The 25,425-nt window shown below is 42.7% G+C and overlaps 1 pseudogene across 1 annotated transcript in view; it reads left to right on the forward strand.

The window, feature by feature from the left end:
- LOC311136270 (ubiquitin carboxyl-terminal hydrolase 28-like) overlaps positions 1-25,425 on the forward strand; it is a 45,092-nt pseudogene extending 19,667 nt beyond the window's left edge. The window contains exons 6-29 of the transcript XR_014615424.1: positions 1,031-1,117; positions 1,485-1,622; positions 1,775-1,850; positions 1,945-1,951; positions 1,988-2,063; positions 2,335-2,483; positions 2,631-2,758; positions 5,180-5,275; positions 5,617-5,788; positions 6,171-6,406; positions 6,860-6,920; positions 7,206-7,419; positions 8,054-8,360; positions 9,653-9,822; positions 11,170-11,478; positions 12,533-12,628; positions 15,530-15,708; positions 15,921-15,999; positions 18,462-18,541; positions 18,696-18,819; positions 19,181-19,379; positions 19,606-19,777; positions 24,150-24,215; positions 25,349-25,425. The product of XR_014615424.1 is annotated as a ubiquitin carboxyl-terminal hydrolase 28-like (transcript). The remainder of the gene's footprint in view (positions 1-1,030; positions 1,118-1,484; positions 1,623-1,774; positions 1,851-1,944; positions 1,952-1,987; positions 2,064-2,334; positions 2,484-2,630; positions 2,759-5,179; positions 5,276-5,616; positions 5,789-6,170; positions 6,407-6,859; positions 6,921-7,205; positions 7,420-8,053; positions 8,361-9,652; positions 9,823-11,169; positions 11,479-12,532; positions 12,629-15,529; positions 15,709-15,920; positions 16,000-18,461; positions 18,542-18,695; positions 18,820-19,180; positions 19,380-19,605; positions 19,778-24,149; positions 24,216-25,348) is intronic.

Consider the following 25,425-nt stretch of genomic DNA (forward strand, 5'->3'; position numbering starts at 1 on the left):
TCGGTAATACCAGGAGGATGAGGAAAGATGAAGTGCAGTGGTGGGCTTTTTACTTTCCAAACGCTAAAGCTTCTTGCTGCTCTAATTCTATTAAGAGTCCATTCCAGACCGAATTTAGCCGGGCCTATCAGGTGGCCTCGCTGAAATTCAAGCCTTCATTGATATTGATAGACTGCAAGGGTAATTAAATAGTGCAGTGTTGTGATGATAGAGCAGGCGATGAACTCTGCAGCCTGGACTGAAATTAGTTTATATCGGTAGATTAGGCCGGATGGGAACGCTCATTTGCCTTAATTTCATTCAGATATGCGTCACATCGATTAAAGCACTAAAAACCCAGAGGAAATATCATCAGGGGATAGGAATGCATGCACACATTTTGAGTGGCTGGGAAGTTGTTTGAAATAGATCTAAATCCAACCTTTTCTTTAGCAAACCCTGATGACATTTTCTGTTGCTTGTTTGAGCTTTTATTTGACCTTTTTTCATCACAATTTGCTCATAGAAAGTTTGAGACTCACTAAATGACCTCATGTGGCTGTGTACTCATATTTCTGTGGTATCTTGTGTGGTACGCTTTACAGTAAGATTGTGATAAGCTGTAATTGGGTTTCTGGGAAACTAGAAAGTTGAGAAGACACATAGGCCTAATGCGATCAACAACTCAGGTATATTGTTGTCGCTTCGTAACTGCACGTAAGGCTACATTATTTTGTATTGTATATGGTACACAGTTAAGACACACTACAGCAATAAAACACACTACAGCTCGCCAACATCAATGAAGCATCTTGTCACTAACTAATATAAATAGAAAACAATCACATTGATTTGTCTTGTTATGAGAGGAAAATCACCATCTCTCCGTATCACACGGTAAAGTTATATTATTCTCAGTGGCATTTTCTTTAGTTTGCTTAACTGTGACTCTTGTGTGTTAAAACCTCCATAAATATCCTCGACAGTTACATTTTACACATGAAAAGACGGTGTTAAGGAATGCTGACCAATCTCATCTTTGTTGTTTCAGTCCCTGTTCCACCTGCCCGTGTTACGCAGATTGGTACTCAACTACTGCCTGTCTGAGCGAATCCTGGAGAAGTGTAAGAGCCACTCGGTGAGTGTCCAATGGAGGGCCAGGAGCCCTGAGGAACAGAGTAGGGGACCTTTGGATCCCAGAGGCTGAAGAGTCAGGGGAAGGCTGGCTGGTGTTAGAGGGGAAACTAGACTAGAGGGTTATAGAGTGTGCAAAAAGATGGTGTGTAACACTATATAGTAACTTCCTTGAATAAGCATTGATAAACCATTTATAAGTAAATGTTATAAAAATGTATATACATTTTAAATAATTTATATTGGCTCATGAAAGTAATATGGACTGAACAATCCCTTTGCGTATAGAGATATTGTTGAAAACTGGCTATCAGTAAAGTGTTACGCAGGTTTTCGAGTGCAGCTCTGTGAAGTGAGAGAAGCCTTCTCAGGACAAGAGGAACATAGCCTTCATGCAGGAGCTGCGCTGTATCTTTGCTCTCATGGTGTGCTCCACTCGCAGGTTCTTGGACCCCTCTGCTGCCGTAGAGCTTTTGAGAGATGCTTTCAGATCCAGTGAGGCCCAACAGGTACATGTACGCACACACACACACACACACACACACTCATGTCAATGCATACACACACACACACACACCACACAGACACTTGGGTCATTGACACGACTTTACAACAACTACTGTGTATTCATGTATGGTCATTTCAGATGTGTTCATTCTAGGATGTGAGTGAAGTCAAGGATTTGATCCCTAACAGGCAGTGCTGTACGAGAGCACTTACAGTACATATTGTCATTGGTAACTAAGATTCCATAGCTACAGTATTCTTTTTGGGTAGTTGGTTCAGCTACTGTATGTGACATTCCATAAAATCCTGTACCACTATTATCAGATATTGAGTTGCTTGAGGTATGAAAGTGACATCTTATCTTTAGCAGCCTGGAAGATGAAAAGGAAACCTAATGGTTCAGCTTTTCTATGGGACTTTTGTGGCAGAGAGAACACATAAGGGTAAGTATAGAATGGACATTTGATTTTGGTTATACATACTGTAGGGCCTCGTATTTCCTGATCACATGACCTGATCAGGAAAAACTATATTTTTAAGGCTATGACTCTTTTCGCTATCAAGGGCTATGACTCTTGTCAAAACCTGTTATAGCCTTTAACTAGGCCCCAGAGATTTTCCTGCTGAGGTCCCATCGTGAAGAAAAACTCCTGACCCTTCTAATGACATCAGTATTTTTTCTGTCAATTCACATTGATGTTTGACCATGTTTAGGCAATACCTTATCCAACATCGAGCAGTTTGGCCAGTACCCCTTACAAGTGAAAGGTTTCAATAACTTGGATGAATGTCTGGAAGGTGCCATGGTAGAGGGGGAGATTGAAGCCCTACATTCAGATCAAACCATTTCATCTGGCAGCGAGGTGAGCATACCAAATTCCTAGCTTTATGTTTACTTTGAAAGATGTTGTGAATGTTAAGCCAAATAAATCTAAATGTTAATGTAATATAGATATAAATATAAATGTATATGGTAATATTAATGTGGATGTGAATTCTCTCGGTTCCAGAGATGGTTCTCAAAGTTACCACCAGTGTTGACCTTTGAACTGTCCAGGTTTGAGTTCAACCAGTCGTTAGGACGCCCAGAGAAGATTCACAAGAAACTGGAGTTCCCACAAATCATTTCTATGGACAGGTGAGCTGCTTGATATTCATTTGTGAAAAAGCTAAAACTATGTACACTACCAGTCAAAGGTTTGGACACACCTACTCATTCAAGGGTTTTTCTTTATTTGTATTATTTTTTACATTGTAGAATAATAATGAAGACATCAAAACTATGAAATAACAGATATGGAATCATGTAGTAAACAAAAGTGTTAAACAAAACAAAACTTATTTTATATTTGAAATTCTTCAAATAGCTACCCTTCGCCTTGATGACAGCTTTGCATACTCTTGGCGTTCTCTCAACCAGCTTCACCTGGAATGCTTTTCCAACAGTCTTGAAGGAGTTCCCACAAATGCTGAGCACTTGTTAGCTGCTTTTCCTTCACTCTGCGGTCCGACTCATCCCAAACCATCAATTGGGTTGAGGTCAGGGGATTGTGGAGGCCAGGTCATCTGATGCAGCACTCCATCACTCTCCTTCTTGGTACAATAGCCCTTACACAGCCTGGAGGTGTGTTGGGTCATTGTCCTGTTGAAAAACAAAATGATAGTCCCACTAAGCGCAAACCAGATGGGATGGCGTATCGCTGTAGAATGCTGTGGTAGCCATGCTGGTTAAGTGTGCCTTGAATTCTAAATAAATCACAGACAGTGTCACCAGCAAAGTACCATAACACCTCCTCCTCCATGCTTTATGGTGGGAAATACACATGCGGAGATCATCCATTCACCCACACCGCGTCTCACAAAGACACGGCGGTTGGAACCAAAAATCTCCAATTTGGCCCAAGCAGGTCTCTTCTTATTATTGGTGTCCTTTAGTAGTGGTTTCTTTGCAGCAATTCGACCATGAAGGCCTGATTCACACAGTCCCCTATGAACAGTTGATGTTGAGATGTGTCTGTTACTTGAACTCTGTGAAGCATTTATTTGGGCTGCAATTTCTGAGGCTGGTAACTCTAATGAACTTATCCTCTGCAGCAGAGGTAACTCTGGGTCTTCCATTCCTGTGGTGGTCCTCATGACAGCCAGTTTCATCATAGCGCTTGATGGTTTTTACGACTGCACTTGAAGAAACTTTCAAAGTTCTTGAAATGTTCTGTATTGACTGACCTTCATGTCTTAAAGTAATGATGGACTGTTGTTTCTCTTTGCTTATTTGAGCTGTTCTTGCCATATTATGGACTTGGTATTTTAACCAAATAGGGCTATCTTCTGTATACCCCCCTACCTTGTCACAACACAACTGATTGGCTCAAACTCATTAAGAAGGAAATACATTTTAACTTTTAAGATGGCACACCTGTTAATTGAAATGCATTCCAGGTGACTACCTCATGAAGCTGGTTGAGAGAATGCCAAGAGTGTGCAAAGCCGTTATCAAGGCAAAGGGGGGATATTTGAAGAATCTTAAATAGAAAATATGTTTTGATTTGTTTAACAGTTTTTTGGTTACTACAAGATTCCATATGTGTTATTTCATAGTTTTGATGTCTTCACTATTATTCTACAATGTAAAAAATAAAGAAAAACCCTTGAATGTGTAGCTGTGTCCAAACTTTTGACTGGTACTGTATATGTGTATTAATATGTATCTAAACATATATATTCATGTGAAGAGTTTATTTCCAAAACACTATATCCACACATTTTTCACATTTGTGTTTTTTCACCAGAAATGATTGGTTATGGGTACCTTCATGTGTTTAAAATATTACTGTTCTCAGATTTTTCATTCATAGACTTTAGGTGTCTATTAAAATGTGTTTTTTTGCAAAACACTATATATCCTTTGTTTAGCTGGAATGAATTGTTTGAATACTGTATATTTGACTGTGATATACTGTATGTTGTGGTTGTTTCACATAGCTACCTGAAGATGAATGCACTAACTGTAAGTCGCTCTGAATAGGAGCATCTGCTAAATGACTAAAATGTCAAATGTAAGTGTTTTACACACAGATCTCATATTACTGTATTGATTTGTATTGGTTTTTTGTCACAAATGTGTCATACAGTTCTTTATAGAAAATGTAGTTATTTGTTACATTTGACTGTGTAAAACCTAGCAGTACTACTTATTTCTCTTGAGTGAGGTGAATATATAGCATTTTGCAAAAAAACATGATTATGTTTCTCTGAAATTAAACCAATTGATAGATTTTAAACAAATACATAACTGTCATTGAACAACCCCATGCCATGATTAGATAGTGAAAAACACACCAATCTCTTTCATAAATTCTTTAAATAAAAGATAATTTACCAACATTTCTGAAAATGGATTTATCGTGTTTTGGAAAGAAACTCGTCTATATATTGAATATCAGCATTCATTTACAGTAGACTAAGCATTGTATTGCATTGTAATGGTGATACTGTAATTGGGGAATCCGAGTCAAATAAACTTTTGTTGTGGTAAACTAAGTTTACTGTATGCGAACAGATACCTTCACAAGAACAATGAGCAGACCCACAACAGGACAGGAGAGGTGAAGCGACTGAAGGAGTAGCTCACGGTCCTGCAGCAGAAACTGGAATGGTGATTTTACTATTGAACTTACTGTTTGTAAAGCAGTGTGACCCATCAGGTACACATCAATACACATTTTGGAGGACCACTGTGATCTTTTTACCTAATCATTTTTTATTGAAGAATTCACTGATGACTGCAACAGGATGGATACATCCAAATGTGTCCACTGAGAGTGAATGAATCATTAGTTAGTAGAAAAACTGACATACACACAGTGTTTCTCTAATATGAGTATTTTGATTCACGTAGGAAATGTCCTGCTCATGAATCATGACTGACAATGTTTTGGATGAAATCTGTTTAACCAATTTACCATCATTTCAACCTTTGTCTTCTTCTGTTTCCAGCTACAGAAACTATGGCTCTGGGCTGACAAAGTATCCTCTTGCAGACATGTTACAGTACATGTTGGAGTTCGCCTGCACTAAGCACACCAGTGTGTCCCCTGCTGAAGACGTGAGGCTGGCTGCCTCATCCCCCACTCCCCCCCAGCAGCAACCCCAATGTGTGCATGTAGAGGTTTCTAGTGCTTACACAATATCTAGTCCTGTCACGACTTACCGGTACTCCATATTACTCAATGTGACTGCAGTGCCAGCTGCTGAAGAGAGAGTAAACACTGTGATGTGTTCCTACCTAGAATGTCAATGTGAAGTCAGTCAATTCAGGGGATAATTGAAAATAAATTAATACATTTTAAACTCCTAGTAAAAAAACGATGGGAAATATTAAATAGATTTATATTTATTCCATTTCTATTCTGATATGAGATTGACCAATTCACCCCTGTAATGTTTTACCTTTTAGCCTATTTATAGTATATCACCCACTGTCTTCACTGTATTTTTGCATGCCAACCCCATTTGTTGACATCCTGCCTTTCCTCTGTGGGTCTCCTCAGTCAGTGCCAGGAGCCAGGAGACGCAGGCCCGTCCGACAGCTCCACCTGTCAGCAGCAGCCCCCCTCGAGCCAGAGGACGTCCATCTACAAGCCCTTCACCCAGTGCAGACCCCCCATGGACACCCCACCTCACCCCGCCCCCCACCCCGCCCCCCACAGTGTGACCGAGGAGGAGCTGCGCTTCGTCAAGACCTGCCTGCAGCGGTGTAGGACAGAGGTGGAGAACAACATGAACGGTACGGTGACTTACACCTGGATTCACTAATGATAACCTCTCTGTAATTGGGTTCATGTTCAAATGTTTTCTTGTCCATTACAGCCACACTCTGTAAGATATGCATAGCACTGGCAAAGTGTGGCACCAACAAAAATGTGAACAATGGATCTAATACATCCCGTGACATTTTCACATGCAAATAGCACTTGATTTCTATGATATATCTGTAGTGATTGCGAAATTAGATTCCATGAGAGCATGTTTACCTTTTTAAACAGGATTTGAAGCTGTATGTGGTAATACTCATTTACTGTATATATCGAGTGATCGTTTTTCGTAGGTGTATCATGAGCAGACAGCCTACCCTAGCTGTCAGTCAGTTATCCCAGAGTGTCTACTCTAGAGTGTGTGTGTGTGTGTATCTAGCCCAGCCCCAGGTGCACTGCATTGATCTGTGTGTCTCGGTGCTCAGAGCTAAAGGCCAGCATCGACAGGGTCAGCCAAGCGCTGGAGGGCATCTGCTTGGATAACAGGTAAGATCCCTCTTTCTCATCTATCTGACAGTCCGTGTCAGGTTAAAGCATGTGATACACTAATATCACTTTGTCAGGTTGAACATGTGTCACAAGCATTGCATAATGATTCATCTCGGAACCCAGAACCACATCTTGTCAGGTACTCGATTTGACATTATGTTAACGCTCTGTCACAAGAGACTATAATGATTAACGGTAGGTTTGTGCTAAAACTTTACTTTTCTAGTCCTAATCTCTTGTTTGAATGTGCACATGCCAATACAGAAAGTTTCTCTTGTTTTGATGTGTGAAGGTGCCGTACAGGCTTCATGCCGTCCTCTTCCATGAGGGCCAAGCCTCGGCCGGCCACTACTGGGCCTATATCTACGACCACGGTAACCAGCGCTGGATGAAGTACAACGATGTCATCGTCAGCGTGTCCTCCTTGGAGGAGCTGGTCAGGGACTCGTACGGAGGCATGACCAACGCCAGCACATATTGTCTCACCTCATCGCAGGTACCTGTATCCCTACTCCCCATTCCACTGAGGAACTAGCTATGTATGCGAGGTGAACATTTTTATTTACAGTGTATTGGGAAGTGAGCACTCAGTCTGTTTGACCTGACGAAGATCCGTGTTGGATCGAAACGTTGTCCATAAAGGTGGTAATTGGGAGCAAATTCAGTGTGCAGTCCTTTCTGTTCTTTTCAAGTATGCTTCCTTAGGCCAGCACCTACATTTTTGAAAGATGTGTGTATGACCACAAACTGAACTAACAATGTACACCAGAGACCAAAAACATAAGGCCAGTCCTGCTCAGCTAAATTACTTTGGACTGAAATGTTGGAAATGTTTTTGTGTCAACATGTGCAAGTCAACATGTCACAGTGCTGTTTACATATATCTGGCCACACCTATACTGGATACCGGCTATATCTGTGCACACTGTAACTGTTGCTCTGGATATATAAATAAATACATTTATGAATATCCAATTCATAGCCTGAACAGGTGTTTTTTTTTACATAATGTTTTTTAGTGTGTTTTGCTTGTCTTTTCAGGGTATGCTGCTTAGTTTATGTTACTATTGAATGTGATCAGTTAGTTCATTGTGATGTTGTTTATATTCATGATATTTCTGTCCACAGAGGACACAGATGACGAGATGGGCCAGGTCATGCAGGGCATGGACTCCCTGCCACCCATCCTCAGGCGCTACGTGAGCGAGGACAACCGCTGGTTCCAGCAAGAGCTCAGGGAGTGTGAAGAGCAGTTCTACCAGCCGCCACAGCAGAAGCCGGCCACTCCCACAGCAGCCTCCACCTCCACTCATGCTCCCACTAAAGATGACCCAGCAGAACCAGTCCCCCAAACTGGACCTGCCCAGGAACCCACTGGGGAGCAGGAACAGGAACCAGAGGCAGAGTCGGCTGTTAAACCAGCAGTGGAATCTGAAAGTCAGTCTGGACATCATTTTATATGGAAGGGTTACATGGTCTTTGAGGGTGGGGGTGTACAGTGCTATGAAAAAGTATTTGCCCCCTTTCTAATTTTCTCTACTTTTGCATATTTGTGATACTGAATGTTATCGTCCAGGTCCTGAGGCAGCAAAGCATCCCCAAACCATCACACCACCACCACCATGCTTGACCTTTGGTATGATGTTCTTACTGTGGAATGCAGTGTTTGGTTTTCGCCAGGCATAATGAGACCCATCTCGTCCAAAAAGTTGACTCAAGTTTGCCAAAAAGCACCTGGATGATCATCAAAACTCTTGGAAGAACGTTCTATGGACAGATGATTCAAAAGTATAACTTTTTGGACGAAAACCAAACTCTGCATTCTACAGTAAGAACATCATACCAAAGGTCAAGCATGGTGGTGGTGGTGTGATGGTTTGGGGATGCTTTGCTGCCTCAGGACCTGGACGACTTGCCTTAATAGAAGGAACCATGAATTCTGCTCTGTATCAGAGAATTCTACAGGAGAATGTCAGACCATCCGTCTGTGAGCTGAAGCTGAAGCGCAGCTGGGTCATGCAGCAAGACAATGATCCAAAACACACAAACAAGTCCACATGAAAATTGGCTAAAAAGCAACACATTTGAATTTTTGGAATGGCCTAGTTAAAGTCCAGACCTAATCCCATTTGAGATGTTGTGGCAGGACTTGAAACGAGCAGTTCGTGCTTGAAAACCCACACGTCACTGAGTTAAAGCAGTTCTGCATGGAAGAGTGGGCCAAAATTCCTCCACAGTGACGTGAGAGACTGATCAACAACTACAGGAAGCATTTGGTTGGAGTCATTGCAGCTAAAGGTGGCACAACCAGTTATTGAGTGTAAGGGGCAATTACTTTTTCACACAGGGGAATTGGGTGTTGCATAACTTTGTTTATGAAATAACTATGTAATTGTTGTGTTATTTGTTCACTTATGTTCCCTTTATCTAATATTAGGTTTTGGTTGAAGATCTGATAACATTCAGTATCACAAATATGCAAAAGTAGAAAGGGGGCAAATACTTTTTCAAAGCAAGGTTTTTGTCCTTGTCTTTTAGTCAGCTACTGAATCAAATGGTCACCACATTTGGCCAAGCCCTATTGTCCCTGTCTGTCTACCGATGGGGACTAATCCATTTCCCTCTTCATAAAATGTATCACATTTGTTCAATTAAACACTAGCAAATATTTAAGATCTGAGTTCTGACTATTGTTGCCTGTTCCATTCATTGTCCTTGTCCTGTTTCAGAGCCTGTCCCAACAAGCCAGCCCCAGTCCCCAGTACCTGTGTCCCCGGAGAGCGCAGGCAGCAGCCCAGAGGAGAGCAACCACCAGGCTGTCTCTGTCACTGTCACGCCAGAGCCCTGCCAACATACCAGCGAGGACGAGGAGGGGCAGCAACACAGTCAAGTGGACAGGGTGAAAAGAGGGGTCTGGTGTTGTCATCTGAGCAGCCATCGAATATAGGTCACAGACTCTATCTAGGCCATATACACACATAGACCTATCCCTTAGTTCCCTGTTGCATAGTGATAGCTGCTGCTACTGGATGTTTTGGCCGTGAGTCATGACATTAGGGTGACTCATGGGTTCAGTTTTAGATAAACAACATATAAGAAAGAAGAGGGAGTGTGTTATTCTCAGAGTTATTGTTGATCTTTTAGACGGTGGCTATGTGTAGTCCAAAGGCAGCTGTGTTTACCAGTAGGCTAACCTCCGTTAGTATACCCCAGTATTTTCCAACTGTTTAGCTAAAGTCCCTTTCCCCACATCCCACACCCCCCTCGCTGGAGGCGTTACGGCCTTCGCAGTCAGTCACTGGACACCCTCCCCCAGCCATCCCAGCAGCATTCCACACAGTCAGTTGGTTTACCACTGGTGGTTCTTGGGGACACTGTCAGGAGGACACAGGAGCTGTGGCCAGTGAAAGGTCTGGCTTTAAATAGAACATTAGCTTTTTATTCCTCTTACTGTACTTTGCGGTCGGTTAGTTGGAGAGAGTTCTGGCGTATTCCAACGACAAGCCGTAGGTTGGTTGTTTGCTCGGACCGATGCTCGTTTTCAGGCCTGTGAAATGTTTTGAGAATGCTTGTGTGAATGATGTGGCTGTTGTCAACATTGAGTAACAACAGAATTTTGTTAATGTGTATGAAACAGAATGTGGTGTATTCCCTGATGACAAGGATCCATCGTGATATTGCAGTTGCTCTTTGTTGTCTAACTGTTGGTAGAAAGTTGTCCTAGTAGTATCAGTAGTATCTGAATGTTAGGTCTAGATTTTACCCGCTTTATGTTAAATATAACTGTAATCCACTTGGCATGTGTTACATATTCCATTGCTTGCTAGACAGATTACCTGCCTGTGCAAACGGCAAATTTTTCATAAATGGTGTACATGCGACCTCTAGTGGCCAATGCATATAGTCCTGAATGAATCCCAATGTAGTGAAGTGCTTTTGGTTTTGTTTATGGTCCTTCCGTTATTTTAAAGATCCAACTAAGTTAATGCACAGTAAATGTACATTTTACGACTCAGTTTATCAATCAAAAGAGGATCCAGTCAGAAAAATTATTTTATTTTATTTAAATTATATATGCTGCAATTAAGCTTTTTATTGTGTAAGCATAATATAATAATACTTTTTTTTGGGGGGGGGTGACATAATAGACAAGTACCAGACATGCATGTTAGGTCTCTATATGCCTTAGACTTGACATTAACCAGCTAACTTGATCTATCTAACTTTGTCAACTTAATATCCCCAGCAGCTCCCCCCACCACAGTCTCCCAGCCCTGCAGCAGAGATGAATGGCCAGGCCCAGACTGCAGCTGTGACCCCTGACCCCTCCACAGAGTTCACCACTGAGACCGACAGCGAGACTGGGGTCAGAGAGGCAGGGGCGGAAGCTGTGGCATCGCCCGACACCCAGGCAGACGGCGAGGATGGTCAGGACGCCCCGCCGGCGACCAGACGCCGGCAGCAGCAGCAACCAGAGAACGTGGTGTCGGAGGTGGAGATCCCCAATGTGGGCAGGATCCTGGTGCAGGCTGACAATGACGGCTACAATGAAGAGGTAGAGAGTCGCCCCATACGTAACTTAAATACAGTGCCTTCGGATAGTATTCAGACCCCTTGACTTTTTCCACATTTTGTTACGTTACAGCCTTATTTAAAATTTGATGAAATTGTTTTTTTCCCTCATCAATCTACACACAATACCCCATAATGACAAAGCATAAACAGGTTTTTAAAAACAGAAATATTACGTTTACATAAGTATTCAGACCCTTTACTCAGTACTTTGTTGAAGCACCTTTGGCAGCGATTACAGCATAGAGTCTTCTTGGGTATGACGCTACAAGCTTGGCACACCTGTATTTGGGGAGTTTCTCCCATTATTCTCTGCAGATCCTCTCAAGCTCTGTCAGGTTGGATGGGGAGCGTTGCCGCACAGCTATTTTCAGGTCTCTCCAGAGATGTTCGATCGGGTTCAAGTCCGTCTCTGGCTGGGCCACTCAAGGGCATTCAGAGACTTGTCCCGAAGCCACTCCTGTGTTGTCTTGGCTGTGTGCTTAGGGTTGTTGTCCTTTTGGAAGGTGAACCTTCGCCCCAGTCTGAGGTCCTGAGCGCTCTGGAGCAGGTTTTCATCAATGATCTCTCTGTACTTTGCTCCGTTCATCTTTGCCTCGATCCTGACCATTTAAAAATAAAAAACTGTTTTCGCTTTGTCATTATGGGGTAATGTGTGTAGATTGCTGAGGATTATTTATTTTTTAAATCCATTTTAGGATAAGGCTGTAATGTAACAATGTGGAAAAAGTCAAGGGGTCTGAATACTTTCCGAAGGAACTGTACATATATAAATCAAAATCCAATACATTGAAAGCATGCTTTTCCGTGGTCGATGACTTCTATTGATTATTGGTTAGAAAATCATTTGGATACATTTTGGGCAATGCCACTCTGAGTGTTGCTTCAAATTATAATATGATGGTTTGCATCAATCCAATGAATGGATACAGAATACATGACTCGCTGAAGGGTGCATCGTTGCTATAGGAGTTTGTTTGTGCATGGCCTCGCTCTAATGCCCATTCTTTGTCCTTCTCTGTGGTGCTGTGTTTTAGATGATGCTCACTCCAGCTATGCAGGGAATCATTATGGCCATAGCCAAAGCCAGACAGGCGTTCGACAAGGATGGCCCTGAGGCTGGCCTCATCAAGGTAAAGTAGGTTGTGGCATCTCGCTAGTCTATGTCCTTCTACCATGCTATACGTGTAAACATTCTGTCAGTCTCCTCTTGTAGAGAGATATATATATATGTACATAAAGAGGAGAGGTAGAGTCTTGGCAGACTTGAGCCATAGGGATATGTTAGAAAAGGTATACTGTTGGTACCTCACAGTCCAATCAAGGTGGATGAAATAAAGATATCAATCACTCATGTAGTACAGTTTTCTGTAGGATGATGGGCAAAAACTGGTTGAATCAAATCTGTTTCCACGTCATTTCAACAACAAAAATTCAATGTGATGACGTTCAATCAATGTGGAAAATGTATTCGATTTGCAGAAAGGGAATTTCGTATTTTTTTCACCCAACTTTGAACCTAAATTCATTGACATGGTACATTTTTCTGTCTTTCACGTTAAATTCACGCATTCATTTTTTTATATACACTACCGGTCAAAAGTTTTAGAACACCTACTCATTCAAGGGTTTTTATTTATTTTTACTATTTTCTACATTGTAGAATAATAGTGAAGACATCAAAGCTATTAAATAACAGATATGGAATCATGTAGTAACCAAAAAAGTGTGAAACAAATCCAAATATATTTTATATTTGAGATTCTTCAAATAGCCACCCTTTGCCTTGATGACAGCTTTGCACACTCTTGGCATTCTCTCAACCAGCTTCATGAGGTAGTCACCTGAAATGCATTTCAATTAACAGGTGTGCCTTCTTAAAAGTTAATTTGTGGATTTGATTTCCTTCTTAATGCGTTTGAGCCAATCAGTTGTGTTGTGTTGTGACAAGGAAGGGGGGGGGGGGGGGGTATACAGAAGATAGCCCTATTTGGTAAAAGACCAAGTCCATATTATGGCAAGAACAGCTCAAATAAGCAAAGAGAACTTTACTACTATTACTTTAAGAAATGAAGGTCAGTCAATACGGAACATTTCAACAACTTTTAAATTTTTTTAAATTTTACATTTTAGTCATTTAGCAGATGCTCTTATCCAGAGCGACTTACAGTTAGTGAGTGCATACATTATTTTTATTTATTTTTCATACTGGCCCCCCGTGGAAGTGCAGTTCAAGTGCAGTCGCAAAAAGGATAAGTTCATTAGAGTTACCAGCCTCAGAAATTGCAGCCCAAATAAATGCTTCACTGAATTCAAGTAACAGACACATCTCAACATCAACTGTTCAGAGAGGACTGTGTGAATCAGGCCTTCATTGTCGAATTGCTGCAAAGAAACCACTACTAAAGGATACCAGTAAGAAGAGACTTGTTTGGGCAATTAACACGAACAATGGACATTAGACCGGTGGAAATGTGTCCTTTGGTCTGGAGTCCAAATTTGAGATTTTTGGTTCCATCCGCTGTGTCTTTGTGAGACGCAGTGTGGGTGAACGGATTATCTCTGCATGTGTATTTTCCACCGTAAAGCATGGAGGAGGAGGTGTAATGGTGTGGGGGTGCTTTGCTGGTGACACTGTCTGTGATTTATTTAGAATTCAAGGCACACTTAACCAGCATGGCTACCACAGCATTGTGCAGCGAAACGCCATCCCATTTGGTTTGGGCTTAGTGGGACTATCATTTGTTTGTCAACAGGACAATGACCCAACACACCTCCAGGCTGTGTAATGGCTATTTTACCAAGAAGGAGAGTGATGGAGTGCTGTATCAGATGACCTGGCCTCCACAATCCCCCGACCTCAACCAAATTGAGATGGTTTGGGATGAGTCGGACCGCAGAGTGAAGGAAAAGCAGCCAACAAGTGCTCAGCATATGTGGAAACTCCATCAAGACTGTTGGAAAAGCATTCCAGGTGAAGCTGGTTGAGAGAATGCCAAGAGTGTGCAAAGCTGTCAACTAGGCAAAGGGTCGCTATTTGAAGAATCTCAAATATAAAATATATTTGGATTTGTTTAACACTTTTTTGGTTACTACATGATTCCATATCTGTTATTTAATCGTTTTGATGTTTTCACTAGTAAAAATAAAGAAAAACCCTTGAATGAGTGGGTGTTCTAAAACTTTTGACCGGTAGTGTATATATTTTCCTTTATTATTTTCCCCTAACCCTACCACCCCTCTCCTAATTGGAGTTAACTAATGGACAACATTACTGAGGCTTCCACTTCCAGTTTATACAGACTACATAAATATTTTACAGTTCATAAACCATGTGCCATGGACTTGGTACATCGAAAATGTCCTCCCAACTATTTTGCAACCTGTATGGCGCAGCTGTCAATTATTTGGTCCTTAAATGAAACTGGTTTATCACAATTTTCTTTAGACAATGTTGGTCTTGAATGCAGGCAGACAAGTTCCTTACCTTCTCCCCTTTTCACTTGCCTCCTCCATTGTTGTGGTAATGCTGCAATCAGTTGGTTGTAATTTTGGAAAGAGCAGACATTTCCATATATTTTTGTTAACTGCATGTGTGACACGCCACCAGTCCTATTTATGATATCATTTACAAAGATGATACCGTTTAACATTATTTATATTTTTTCTATCAGTTAGTATATTTGAGTTTAACCATAATGTTTGTTGTAATATGTGTTCAGTCTTTTCTGGTGGATTAAACTGTAATTGCAACCAACTTTCTATTGCTTGTTTTAAAAATAGCTATATTTTGGAGATTATTTCATTTTCAAATAACCAAAAGTGAGAGGTTGTAATCTTAATGAAGGGAAAAAGGCCATTCTTGAACACTGGGTGAGCCATTCTTACTAATCTACTAGAGAACCAGTTCGGATTTAAGTAGAGTTTTTCAATTCACGTTAGTTGACAACTCAACCAAATGTAAATCAGAACTATACTTTGAGATGACGTCTGTGCCCAGTGGTCTCCAACATCCCTAACACCCCTCTCCTCAGGCTTTCCGGGAGGAGTACTCCCGTCTGTTTGAGTTGTCCCAGGAGGAGACCACTCCCCAGCAGGACCCACGCCTGCACCATGCCCTGGTCTACTTCTTCCAGAACCAGGCGCCCAGCTGCGTCATCGAGAGGACCCTGCTGGATGGCTTCACCGACCGTAACCTCAGCTTCGACGACAGGTCAGTCAGCACCACTCTGACATGCGTTGAAATTTATATTTAAAAACTTCAAATGTGTTCATGTTTTGTCATTTCATTGTAAGTTGTACTTGCAATTCAGCTTGTTGCTGCTGTTTTTACAATTATTTGTTGAACAATTAAAAAGCATTTATCATCAACAAGTATTATTCATAGGTATATTGCTGTGGGGCAAATCATCAATTCCTGTGTAGGTCCATCAGTATCATGAGAGAGGCCCGCGCCAAACTACGCCTCATCAAGCCAGAGGATATGGATATGGAGGAATATATGGTATGTGTCAATAGCAAGGTTTCCCTTAGCCAATCTAGATCCAACCTCCAGCGGCATAGCTAAGCTAGCTTGTTCTGGAGGTCGATCTGATGGTCTATTGAAAGCATAGTAAACTTATTTTCAACCAACCTTTACTGCCGATACTTTCTTTATTCTCGATTTGGAAGGCACTTGTGTCTTATAAATGCCTGTTTCCAGTTGCAGGTGGATTTCCAATAACTAGAGAATATTCCGAAAAATATTAAATCCACTTTTTGTACAGAGTAAGAAATGCCTCTGGCATGTGTATAGATCTTTGTTTATGTTGTTTGAGTCGCACTGTGTGACACGATGTCATTCTTCTACATGTGGCTGCGGAGCTTAGAAATGACTACATCAAGCAAAGATGTTGGGAAATGCAAGATGTCCGGCAGCTCTGTGCAAAAAGTAGATTTCATATTTTTCGGAATATTCTCTGGTTATTGGAGTTCATTTTTATTTGTCATTTGGCAGCCAGGCACCGATCATCATGTCGCCAGCATACAAACCTTTACTCGCATAAAAATGGTTGAATGGAGTATGAATGATCATTACCTGTGATGTTCCAAAATGTTGTCCCCACTGTTAAGCAGTTTGTTCCACCAATCATAAAGAATCCAAGACGATCAGTGATTAATGGTTCCCTTGTGTCATTTCACATGGGGACAATTTGAGCTAAACACTATAAAATACTTATTTGAACATAAACCTACAGTGAGGGAAAAAAGTATTTGATCCCCTGCTGATTTTGTACGTTTGCCCACTGACAAAGAAATGATCAGTCTATAATTTTAATGGTAGGTTTATTTGAACAGTGAGAGACAGAATAACAACAAATAAATCCAGAAAAACGCATGTCAAAAATGTTATAAATTGATTTGCATTTTAATGAGGGAAATAAGTATTTGACCCCCTCTCAATCAGAAAGATTTCTGGCTCCCAGGTGTCTTTTATACAGGTAACGAGCTAAGATTAGGAGCACACTCTTAAAGGGAGTTCTCCTAATCTCAGCTTGTTACATGTATAAAAGACACCTGTCCACAGAAGCAATCAATCAATCAGATTCCAAACTCTCCACCATGGCCAAGACCAAAGAGCTCTCCAAGGATGTCAGGGACAAGATTGTAGACCTACACAAGGCTGGAATGGGCTACAAGACCATCACTAAGCAGCTTGGTGAGAAGGTGACAACAGTTGGTGCGACTATTCGCAAATGGAAGAAACACAAAAGAACTGTCAATCTCCCTCGGCCTGGGGCTCCATGCAAGATCTCACCTCGTGGAGTTGCAATGATCATGAGAACGGTGAGGAATCAGCCCAGAACTACACGGGAGGATCTTGTCAATGATCTCAAGGCAGCTGGGACCATAGTCACCAAGAAAACAATTGGTAACACACTACGCCGTGAAGGACTGAAATCCTGCAGCGCCCGCAAGGTCCCCCTGCTCAAGAAAGCACATATACAGGGCCGTCTGAAGTTTGCCAATGAACATCTGAATGATTCAGAGGAGAACTGGGTGAAAGTGTTGTGGTCAGATGAGACCAAAATCGAGCTCTTTGGCATCAACTCAACTCGCCGTGTTTGGAGGAGGAGAAATGCTGCCTATGACCCCAAGAACACCATCCCCACCGTCAAACATGGAGGTGGAAACATTATGCTTTGGGGATGTTTTTCTGCTAAGGGGACAGGACAACTTCACCGCATCAAAGGGACGATGGACGGGGCCATGTACTGTCAAATTTTGGGTGAGAACCTCCTTCCCTCAGCCAGGGCATTGAAAATGGGTCATGGATGGGTATTCCAGCATGACAATGACCCAAAACACACGGCCAAGGCAACAAAGGAGTGGCTCAAGAAGAAGCACATTAAGGTCCTGGAGTGGCCTAGCCAGTCTCCAGACCTTAATCCCATAGAAAATCTGTGGAGGGAGCTGAAGGTTCGAGTTGCCAAACGTCAGGCTCAAAACCTTAATGACTTGGAGAAGATCTGCAAAGAGGAGTAGGACAAAATCCCTCTTGAGATGTGTGCAAACCTGGTGGCCAACTACAAGAAACATCTGACCTCTGTGATTGCCAACAAGGGTTTTGCCACCAAGTACTAAGTCATGTTTTGCAGAGGGGTCAAATACTTATTTCCCTCATTAAAATGCAAATCAATGTATAACATTTTTTACATGCGTTTTTCTGGATGTTTTTGTTGTTATTCTGTCTCTCACTGTTCAAATACACCTACCATTAAAATTATAGACTGATCATGTTTTTGTCAGTGGGCAAATGTACAAAATCAGCAGGGGATCAAATACTTTTTTCCCTCACTGTACATTACACAGGCCTTGATTGCTAGTAGTGTATGTGATTTATACCAATACTCTAGGTAGGCTTTTTTCTCCATCGGAAATCAGACCAAACTTGCATTGATTGTGTCTGTGTGCTCTTCTCCTCAGCAATGGCATGACGACTACAGCCTGTTCCGGACAGTGTTTGTCTACCTGCTGACGGGCTTGGAACAGTACCAGCATGGAAAGTAGGTGTTGTCATGGCGACCGGGGCTCTGCCCCTACGTGATCAGCCTGTATGGTGGTTTGAGTGAGTGAGTGGGCTGACTGGCTGATGTGATGTCATCAGTGGGCTGACTGGCTGACGTGGCGTGGCGTGATATCATCATTGTGTTCCACCAGGGTGCGCGAGGCGCTGAATTACCTCAACCACGCCTACAAAGACAACACCATTCTGCTGAGGAGAGGGGAGAAGAGAGGGGTGGAGCAGTCGCTTATTGCACTTTACAGGAGGAGGTGTCTCAAAGTGAGTGTTACTGATGATGCAGAGGCATCACTGTGAAAGACCTGGTTTGAAAAGATTTGGGACATGAGACTGATATTGTCAGTTGGGAATATAAAAGTAAAGATATATTAAAGGTTAATAGAATAGAGAATAAGAAGCTAAACTTCAGTGTGAGAAAGTTTCACAGGGCTGGAGTTGAAAAGCCCTGCTATATAGCATATTAACACTTTGTCCGTATATAGACCACTTATCTCTAGACTCACATTGCAAATTTTTATTCGGCTATAGTTTGGTCATTTTGCATATGCTCTTATACAAAAAGACTCCGTAGTGACACTGCATATGAATATCCCCTGTCCTCCCCCTTCTGCCCACTTCCTAGGAAGTGAATGACAATGCGGCCACCCTGTTCAGGAGCGGCGAGGTGAGCGACGTGGAGGAGGGCGTGATCATCATGAACGAGGCGGTCATCCCCTGCATGCACCTGATGAGCCGGCCGGACATGGTCAGCCAGGAGGACCTGGACACCATGGAGGCTATCCGCAGCCACTGGTGCTCCTACCTGGGAGTAGACCTGGATGGTGAGGACAGAGGGAGGGGAAGATGTTTTTACTGGGCTTTAACCAAGCTGTGCTAATTGTTTGTCTACATCAACACTGCTGTCATTTGCAGATTTCAGTAACACTTTACTTAAAGCTGAGAGGTATAATTGCGTTATTATAAGGCTTATAGTAAATAACTGTATTTTACTCCTCCTATGGAAGCTCTAAGTCTTTCTCTTCCTCTCCCCCTTCCTCTCTTTCTCAGACTCCCTACAGGAGAAGCTGGGTGAGTTTCTCCCCAGGGTTCTGGACTGCTCAACAGAGAGGGTGGTCCTAAAAGATCCACCAACGGTGCGCTCCAAAGTGCCCCACGACCTGTGCAGCCGCCTGGCCACAATCATGGAGTCCATCACCAACACCTCCGTGTTCGCTTTCAAGTAAGACCAAGGGGTCAGAGCTCAGCTGCTGAGATTAATGGTCAGGATGCGTACGCTAGCCGACGGCCGCTAACGTTCTATCCTCGTGTAGAGTTGACAAACACTGGATTTTTCCGTAGTAGTGCAAAGTAGTTTTTTATGTTACTTTTTAATGTGCTTTTGCCAGAATCTACATTAAGTAGATTCTGAGTGACTTGCGGCAGAGTTTATACGCGCATATGATACTCAGAGACATCAAGGAGAGATAGAGAAATGTATTTATTATGCATTAATTAGGTATTATTGCTTTGAACCTATTTAGGTATGTTTTAAGAAAGTGAAAACACAAGAAAGAGTATTTTTGTATAGTTTCTTAGATATTTTACATTTACCATGATGAATTAGGATTGCAGTGAACAACAGGCTCTTGAAGATTTATGTGGTTAGAAATTCAGCTTCCTTTGTCTTGTATTCTCCTGTTTATATATGTAAGCCTTTCCTTCTGCTCCTCTGTTTTCCACTTCTTGAAAACTGTGTTGACGCTCAATAAACTTTCAAACTTTCTGTTCTTTCTGTTGTTCCTTTCTCTTTGATTTGCTCTCAAGTCTTCTTTTGTGTCTTACCCCCTTCTTCAATCTATATTTCTGATATATTATGCAAACCTTTTTCAATCTATATTTCTGTATTTTACCTTTCAACACCCCTTGTCACCCCCCCCCCCCACACACATACACACACACACAGAGAAAACGATCAATAATTTAATGAACAATGTACATTGGATCTAGCATCCAACTTAACACTTATGTACTGTACAGTGCATTCGGAAAGTATTCAGACCTCTTGACTTTTTCCACATTTTATTACGTTACAGCCTTATTCTAAAAATGATTTTCTTTTTTTCTCATGAATCTACACACAATACTCCATAATGACACGGTGGCTAGGAAAAACTACCTAGAAAGGCAGAAACCTAGGAAGAAACTTAGAGAGGAACCCGGCTCTGAGGGGTGGCCAGTCCTCTTCTGGCTGTGCCTGGTGGAGATTATAAGATTATATGGCCATTTAAGGCCAGATTGTTCTCCAAGATGATCAAACGTTCATAGATGACCAGCAGGGTCAAATAATAATCACAGTGGTTGTAGAGGGAGCGACATCTCAGGAGTAAATGTCAGTTGGCTTTTCATAGCCGACAATTCAGAGGTCGAGACAGCAGGTGCGGTAGAGAGAGAGTCGAAAACAGCAGGTACAGGACAAGGTAGCACGTCCGGTGAACAGGTCAGGGTTCCCTAGCCGCAGGCAGAACAGTTGAAACTGGAGCAGCCGCACGACCAGGTGGACTGGGGACAGCCAAGAGTCATCAGGCCAGGTAGTCCTGAGGCATGGTCCTAGGGCTCAGGTCCTCCTGGAGGGGAGACAGAGATAATTAGAGGGAGCATACTTAAATTCACACAGGACACCAGATAAGACAGGAGAATGACACCAGATATAACAGACTGACCCTAGCCCCCCAGCACATAGACCGTTGCAGCATAGATACTGGAGACTGAGACACAGGGGTGGGTCGGGGGACACTGTGGCCCGTCCAACAATACCCCCGGACAGGGCCAACCAGGCAGGATATAACCCCACCCACTTTTTCAAAGCACAGCCCAAACAGCACTAGAGGGATATCAACAGACCACCAACTTACTACCCTGAGACAAGTCTGAGTATAGGCCATGAAGATCTCCTCCACCGCACGAGCCTGAGGGGGCGCAAAACCGGACAGGAAGATCACGTCTGTGACTCAACCCACTCAAGTGATGCAACCCTCCTAGGGACAGCATGGAAGAGCACTAGTAAGCCAGTGACTCAGCCCCCAGTCAGAGGCAGAGAATCCCAGTGGAGAGACTGGAGCCGGCCAGGTAGAGACAGCAAGGGCGGTTCGTCGCTCCAGTGCCTTGCCATTCACCTTCGCACCCCTGGGCCAGACTACACTCAATCATAGGACCTACTGAAGAGATGAGTCTTCAGTAAATACTTAAAGGTCGAGACCGAGTCTGCATCTCTCACATGGATAGCCAGACCATTCCATAAAAATGGAGCTCAATAAGAGAAAGCCCTGCCTCCAGCTGTTTGCTTAGAAATTCTAGGCACAATAAGGAGGCCTGCGTCTTGTGACCATAGCGTACGTGTAGGTATGTACGGCAGGACCAAATTGGAGAGATAAGTAGGAGCAAGCCCATGTAATGCTTTATAGGTTACCAGTAAAACCTTGAAATCAGCCATAGCCTTAACAGGAAGCTAATGTAGAGAGCACTGGAGTAATATGATCAAATTTGTTGGTTCTAGTCAGGATTCTAGCAGCCGTGTTTGGCACTAACTGAAGTTTATTTAGTGCTTTATCCGGGTAGCTGGAGAGTAGAGCATTGCAGTAGTCTAATCTAGAAGGGACTAAAGCATGGATTAGCTTTTCTGCATAATTTTTGGACAAAAGGTTTCTGAAAAAAAATCTGTCCTTGAAATATTCTTGATATGTTCGTCAAAAGAGAGATCAGGGTCCAGAGTAACGCCGAGGTCCTTCACAGTTTTATTTCAGACAACTGTATAGCCATCAAGATTAATTGTCAGATCCAACAGCAGATCTCTTTGTTTATTGGGACCTAGAACTAGCATCTCTGTTTTGTCCGAGTTTAAAAGTAAAACATTTGCCGCCATCCACTTCCTTATGTCTGAAACACAGGCTTCCAGGGTAGGCAATTTTGGGGCTTCACCATGTTTCATCGAAATGTACAGCTGTGTGTCATCAGCATAGCAGTGAAAGTTGACTTTGTGTTTCCGAATGACATCACCAGGAGGTATAATATATAGTGAAAACAATAGTGGTCCTAAAACAGAACCATGAGGAACGCCAGAGACGTTCGATCGGGTTCAAGTTCAGGCTCTGTCTGGGCCACTCAAGGACATTCAGAGACTTGTTCCGAAGCCACTCCTGCGTTGTCTTGGCTGTGTGCTTAGGGTCGTTGTCCTGTTGGAAGGTGAACCTTCGCCCCCAGTCTGAGGTCCTGAGTGCTCTGGAGCCGGTTTTCATCAAGGATATCTCTGTACTTTGTTCCGATCATCTTTCCCTCGATCCTGACTCCTCTAGCAGTCCCTGCTGCTGAAAAACATCCCCACAGCATGATGCTGCTACCACCATGCTTCACCGTAGGGATGGTGCCAGGCTCCCTCCAGATATTACGCTTGGCATTCAGGCCAAAGAGTTCAATCTTAGTTTCATCAGACCAGAGAATCTTGTTTCTCATGGCCTGAGAGTCCTTTAGGTGCCTTTTGGCGAACTCCAAGTGGGCTGTCGTACCTTTTACTTAGGAGTGGCTTCCGTATGGACACTCTACCATAAAGGCCTGATTGGTGGAGTGCTGCAGAGATGGTTGTCCTTCTGGAAGGTTCTCCCATCTCCACAGAGGAACTCTGGAGATCTGTCAGTTACCATCAGGTTCTTGGTGACCTCCCTGACCAAGGTCCTTCTCCCCCGATTGCTCAGTTTGGCTGGGCAGCCAGCTCTGGGAAGAGTCTTGGTGGTTCCAAACTTCTTCCATTTAAGAATGATTGAGGCGACTGTGTTCTTGGGGACCTTCAATGCTGCAGACATCTGTTGGTACCTTTCCCCAGATCTGTGCCTCGACACAATCCTGTCTCGGAGCTCTACGGGCAATTCCTTCGACCTCATGGCTTGGTTTTTGCTCTGACATGCACTGTCAACTGTGGGACCTTATATAGACAGGTGTGTGCCTTTCCAAATCATGTCCAATCAATTGAATTTACCACAGGTGGACTCTAATCAAGTTGTAGAAACATCTCAAGGATCATCAATGGAAACAGGATGCACCTGAGCTCAATTTCGAGTCTCATAGCAAAGGGTCTGAATACTTATGTAAGTAAGGTATTTCTGTTTTTTATTTTTAATATATTTCTAAAAACCTGTTTTCGCTTTGTCATTATGGGGTATTGTGTGTAGATTGATGAGGGCAACAAAAATAATTTAATCAATTTTAGAATAAGGCTGTAACGTAACAAAATGTGGAAAAAGTCAAGGGGTCTGAATACTTTCCGAATGCACTGTACATTGTGTTAGTTTATTTCTCACTTCCCATGGTGTCGCACTACTTCCTGGCTGCACAGCTCGCCAGCCCTGCTGACCTCACGAGCAGATTAACAGCTGACCTCCTTGTGTGATCAGACCAATGGCAGGGGGCTGGGGGGACGGCGAGGGGGGGGGCCTTTGTCCGCAGCTGGACAGCAGGCGCCCTGCCAGTTCGCCCTGACATCACCGGAGAGGCACCACAGCACCAGCTTTACCACTCAAAAAGCTATCCCGCTTTCTTTTTTTTTTCTTCTTTTTTTTTTATAGCTGCTCGTTATATCTCCAGTGGAAGATTATCTGAAACTGAGAACAACTACTGGTATCTCTATTCAGGTATGGTTTAGTTTCTTTCTTTCTTTTGGCAGTTAGTTATGATGACTCTCCTTAATGTACAGACGTACGTACCTCCATCCTCTACTTTCCTGCTCTGTTTGTGTTTGTATAGGTTCCCTGGTTGTTCTAGCTCATTTCTTCTGGTGTTGGTCTGGTTAGATGGATGTTGTTGTGAGGTTACAACTGAGAAAAGCAAGAGTGATTTAAAAAAAAAACATTATTATGTAACTGTTAGTAATGGGCTACACATCTCAGAATTGGTGAAGCCCCATCCGTGTAAAATCAACACATTTATGAAGAAGATGTTGTTCAACATTAGCAACACATCATAAATGTAGCATCTCAACTATTCTACAGATAAGGTTTTATTATAAATCTCTAGATTTTCCTCTACATCATTTGGAGTGCAAGCCTTAAATAGCGCTGTTGATTACAATGCCTTGGGCAGTTCATGGTCTACTGCACTCTGGAGTCACACAGAGTTGATATTGACGTGTTCCAAAATCCTGCACGCAGTGCTGCACGTCTGCTGCTACGAGCTGTTTGGCGGTCCAGTAGGGGAGCGAGTGACAACACAAACAATAACAGTGACCACAAGAAATAAGAGACTTGCCCAGGGTGTATTTGACCACATCTGGGAAAAACAATTATCTAAGCCCTCGTAACTAAGAGTAAGACCGTAATCTCCTCAAATCCATCACCATGCTGCTTGGTTGTTCCAAGATTAATTTAAAGGGATCAGTCATAATCCTGGATGTTTAATTAGATCCAGCAGAGACTGATGGTATCACACAACGTACGTCACATTAGAATGATCTGAAAGTTCATCGGGTGGGGGGGAGAGGGGGAGGAATCTTGTAAGAAATTATACTGAGGGAGAGGGAACCGTCTGGTGAAAGAAGTCCCTCCGTATCAGAGATCTGTCATACACCCACTAACCCACTGCTGGATTTAGCCTTCTAGCAATCCCTCAATTTTGACATGCAGTGTATGACTGTCAATTATCAGGACAGAAGGAGGTAAGTTCAACCAGTATTACTTGGTGGAAGAGTTTTATTTAGTCTCCTCTTTCCTCTGTAGTGGTGGTTGTTAATTGTGTGACACCTCTCAATCAGATTCTATTGCTTCAACAGGAACACGAAATCAACTTCCTGAGCCATCGGCAGCTCAGCTGCCACACAGAGCACAGGAATCTACAATAGTCTCTGTG

Source organism: Coregonus lavaretus (assembly GCF_964263955.1).
Source record: "Coregonus lavaretus genome assembly, chromosome: 10".
NCBI classification, from domain to species: Eukaryota; Metazoa; Chordata; class Actinopteri; order Salmoniformes; family Salmonidae; genus Coregonus; species Coregonus lavaretus.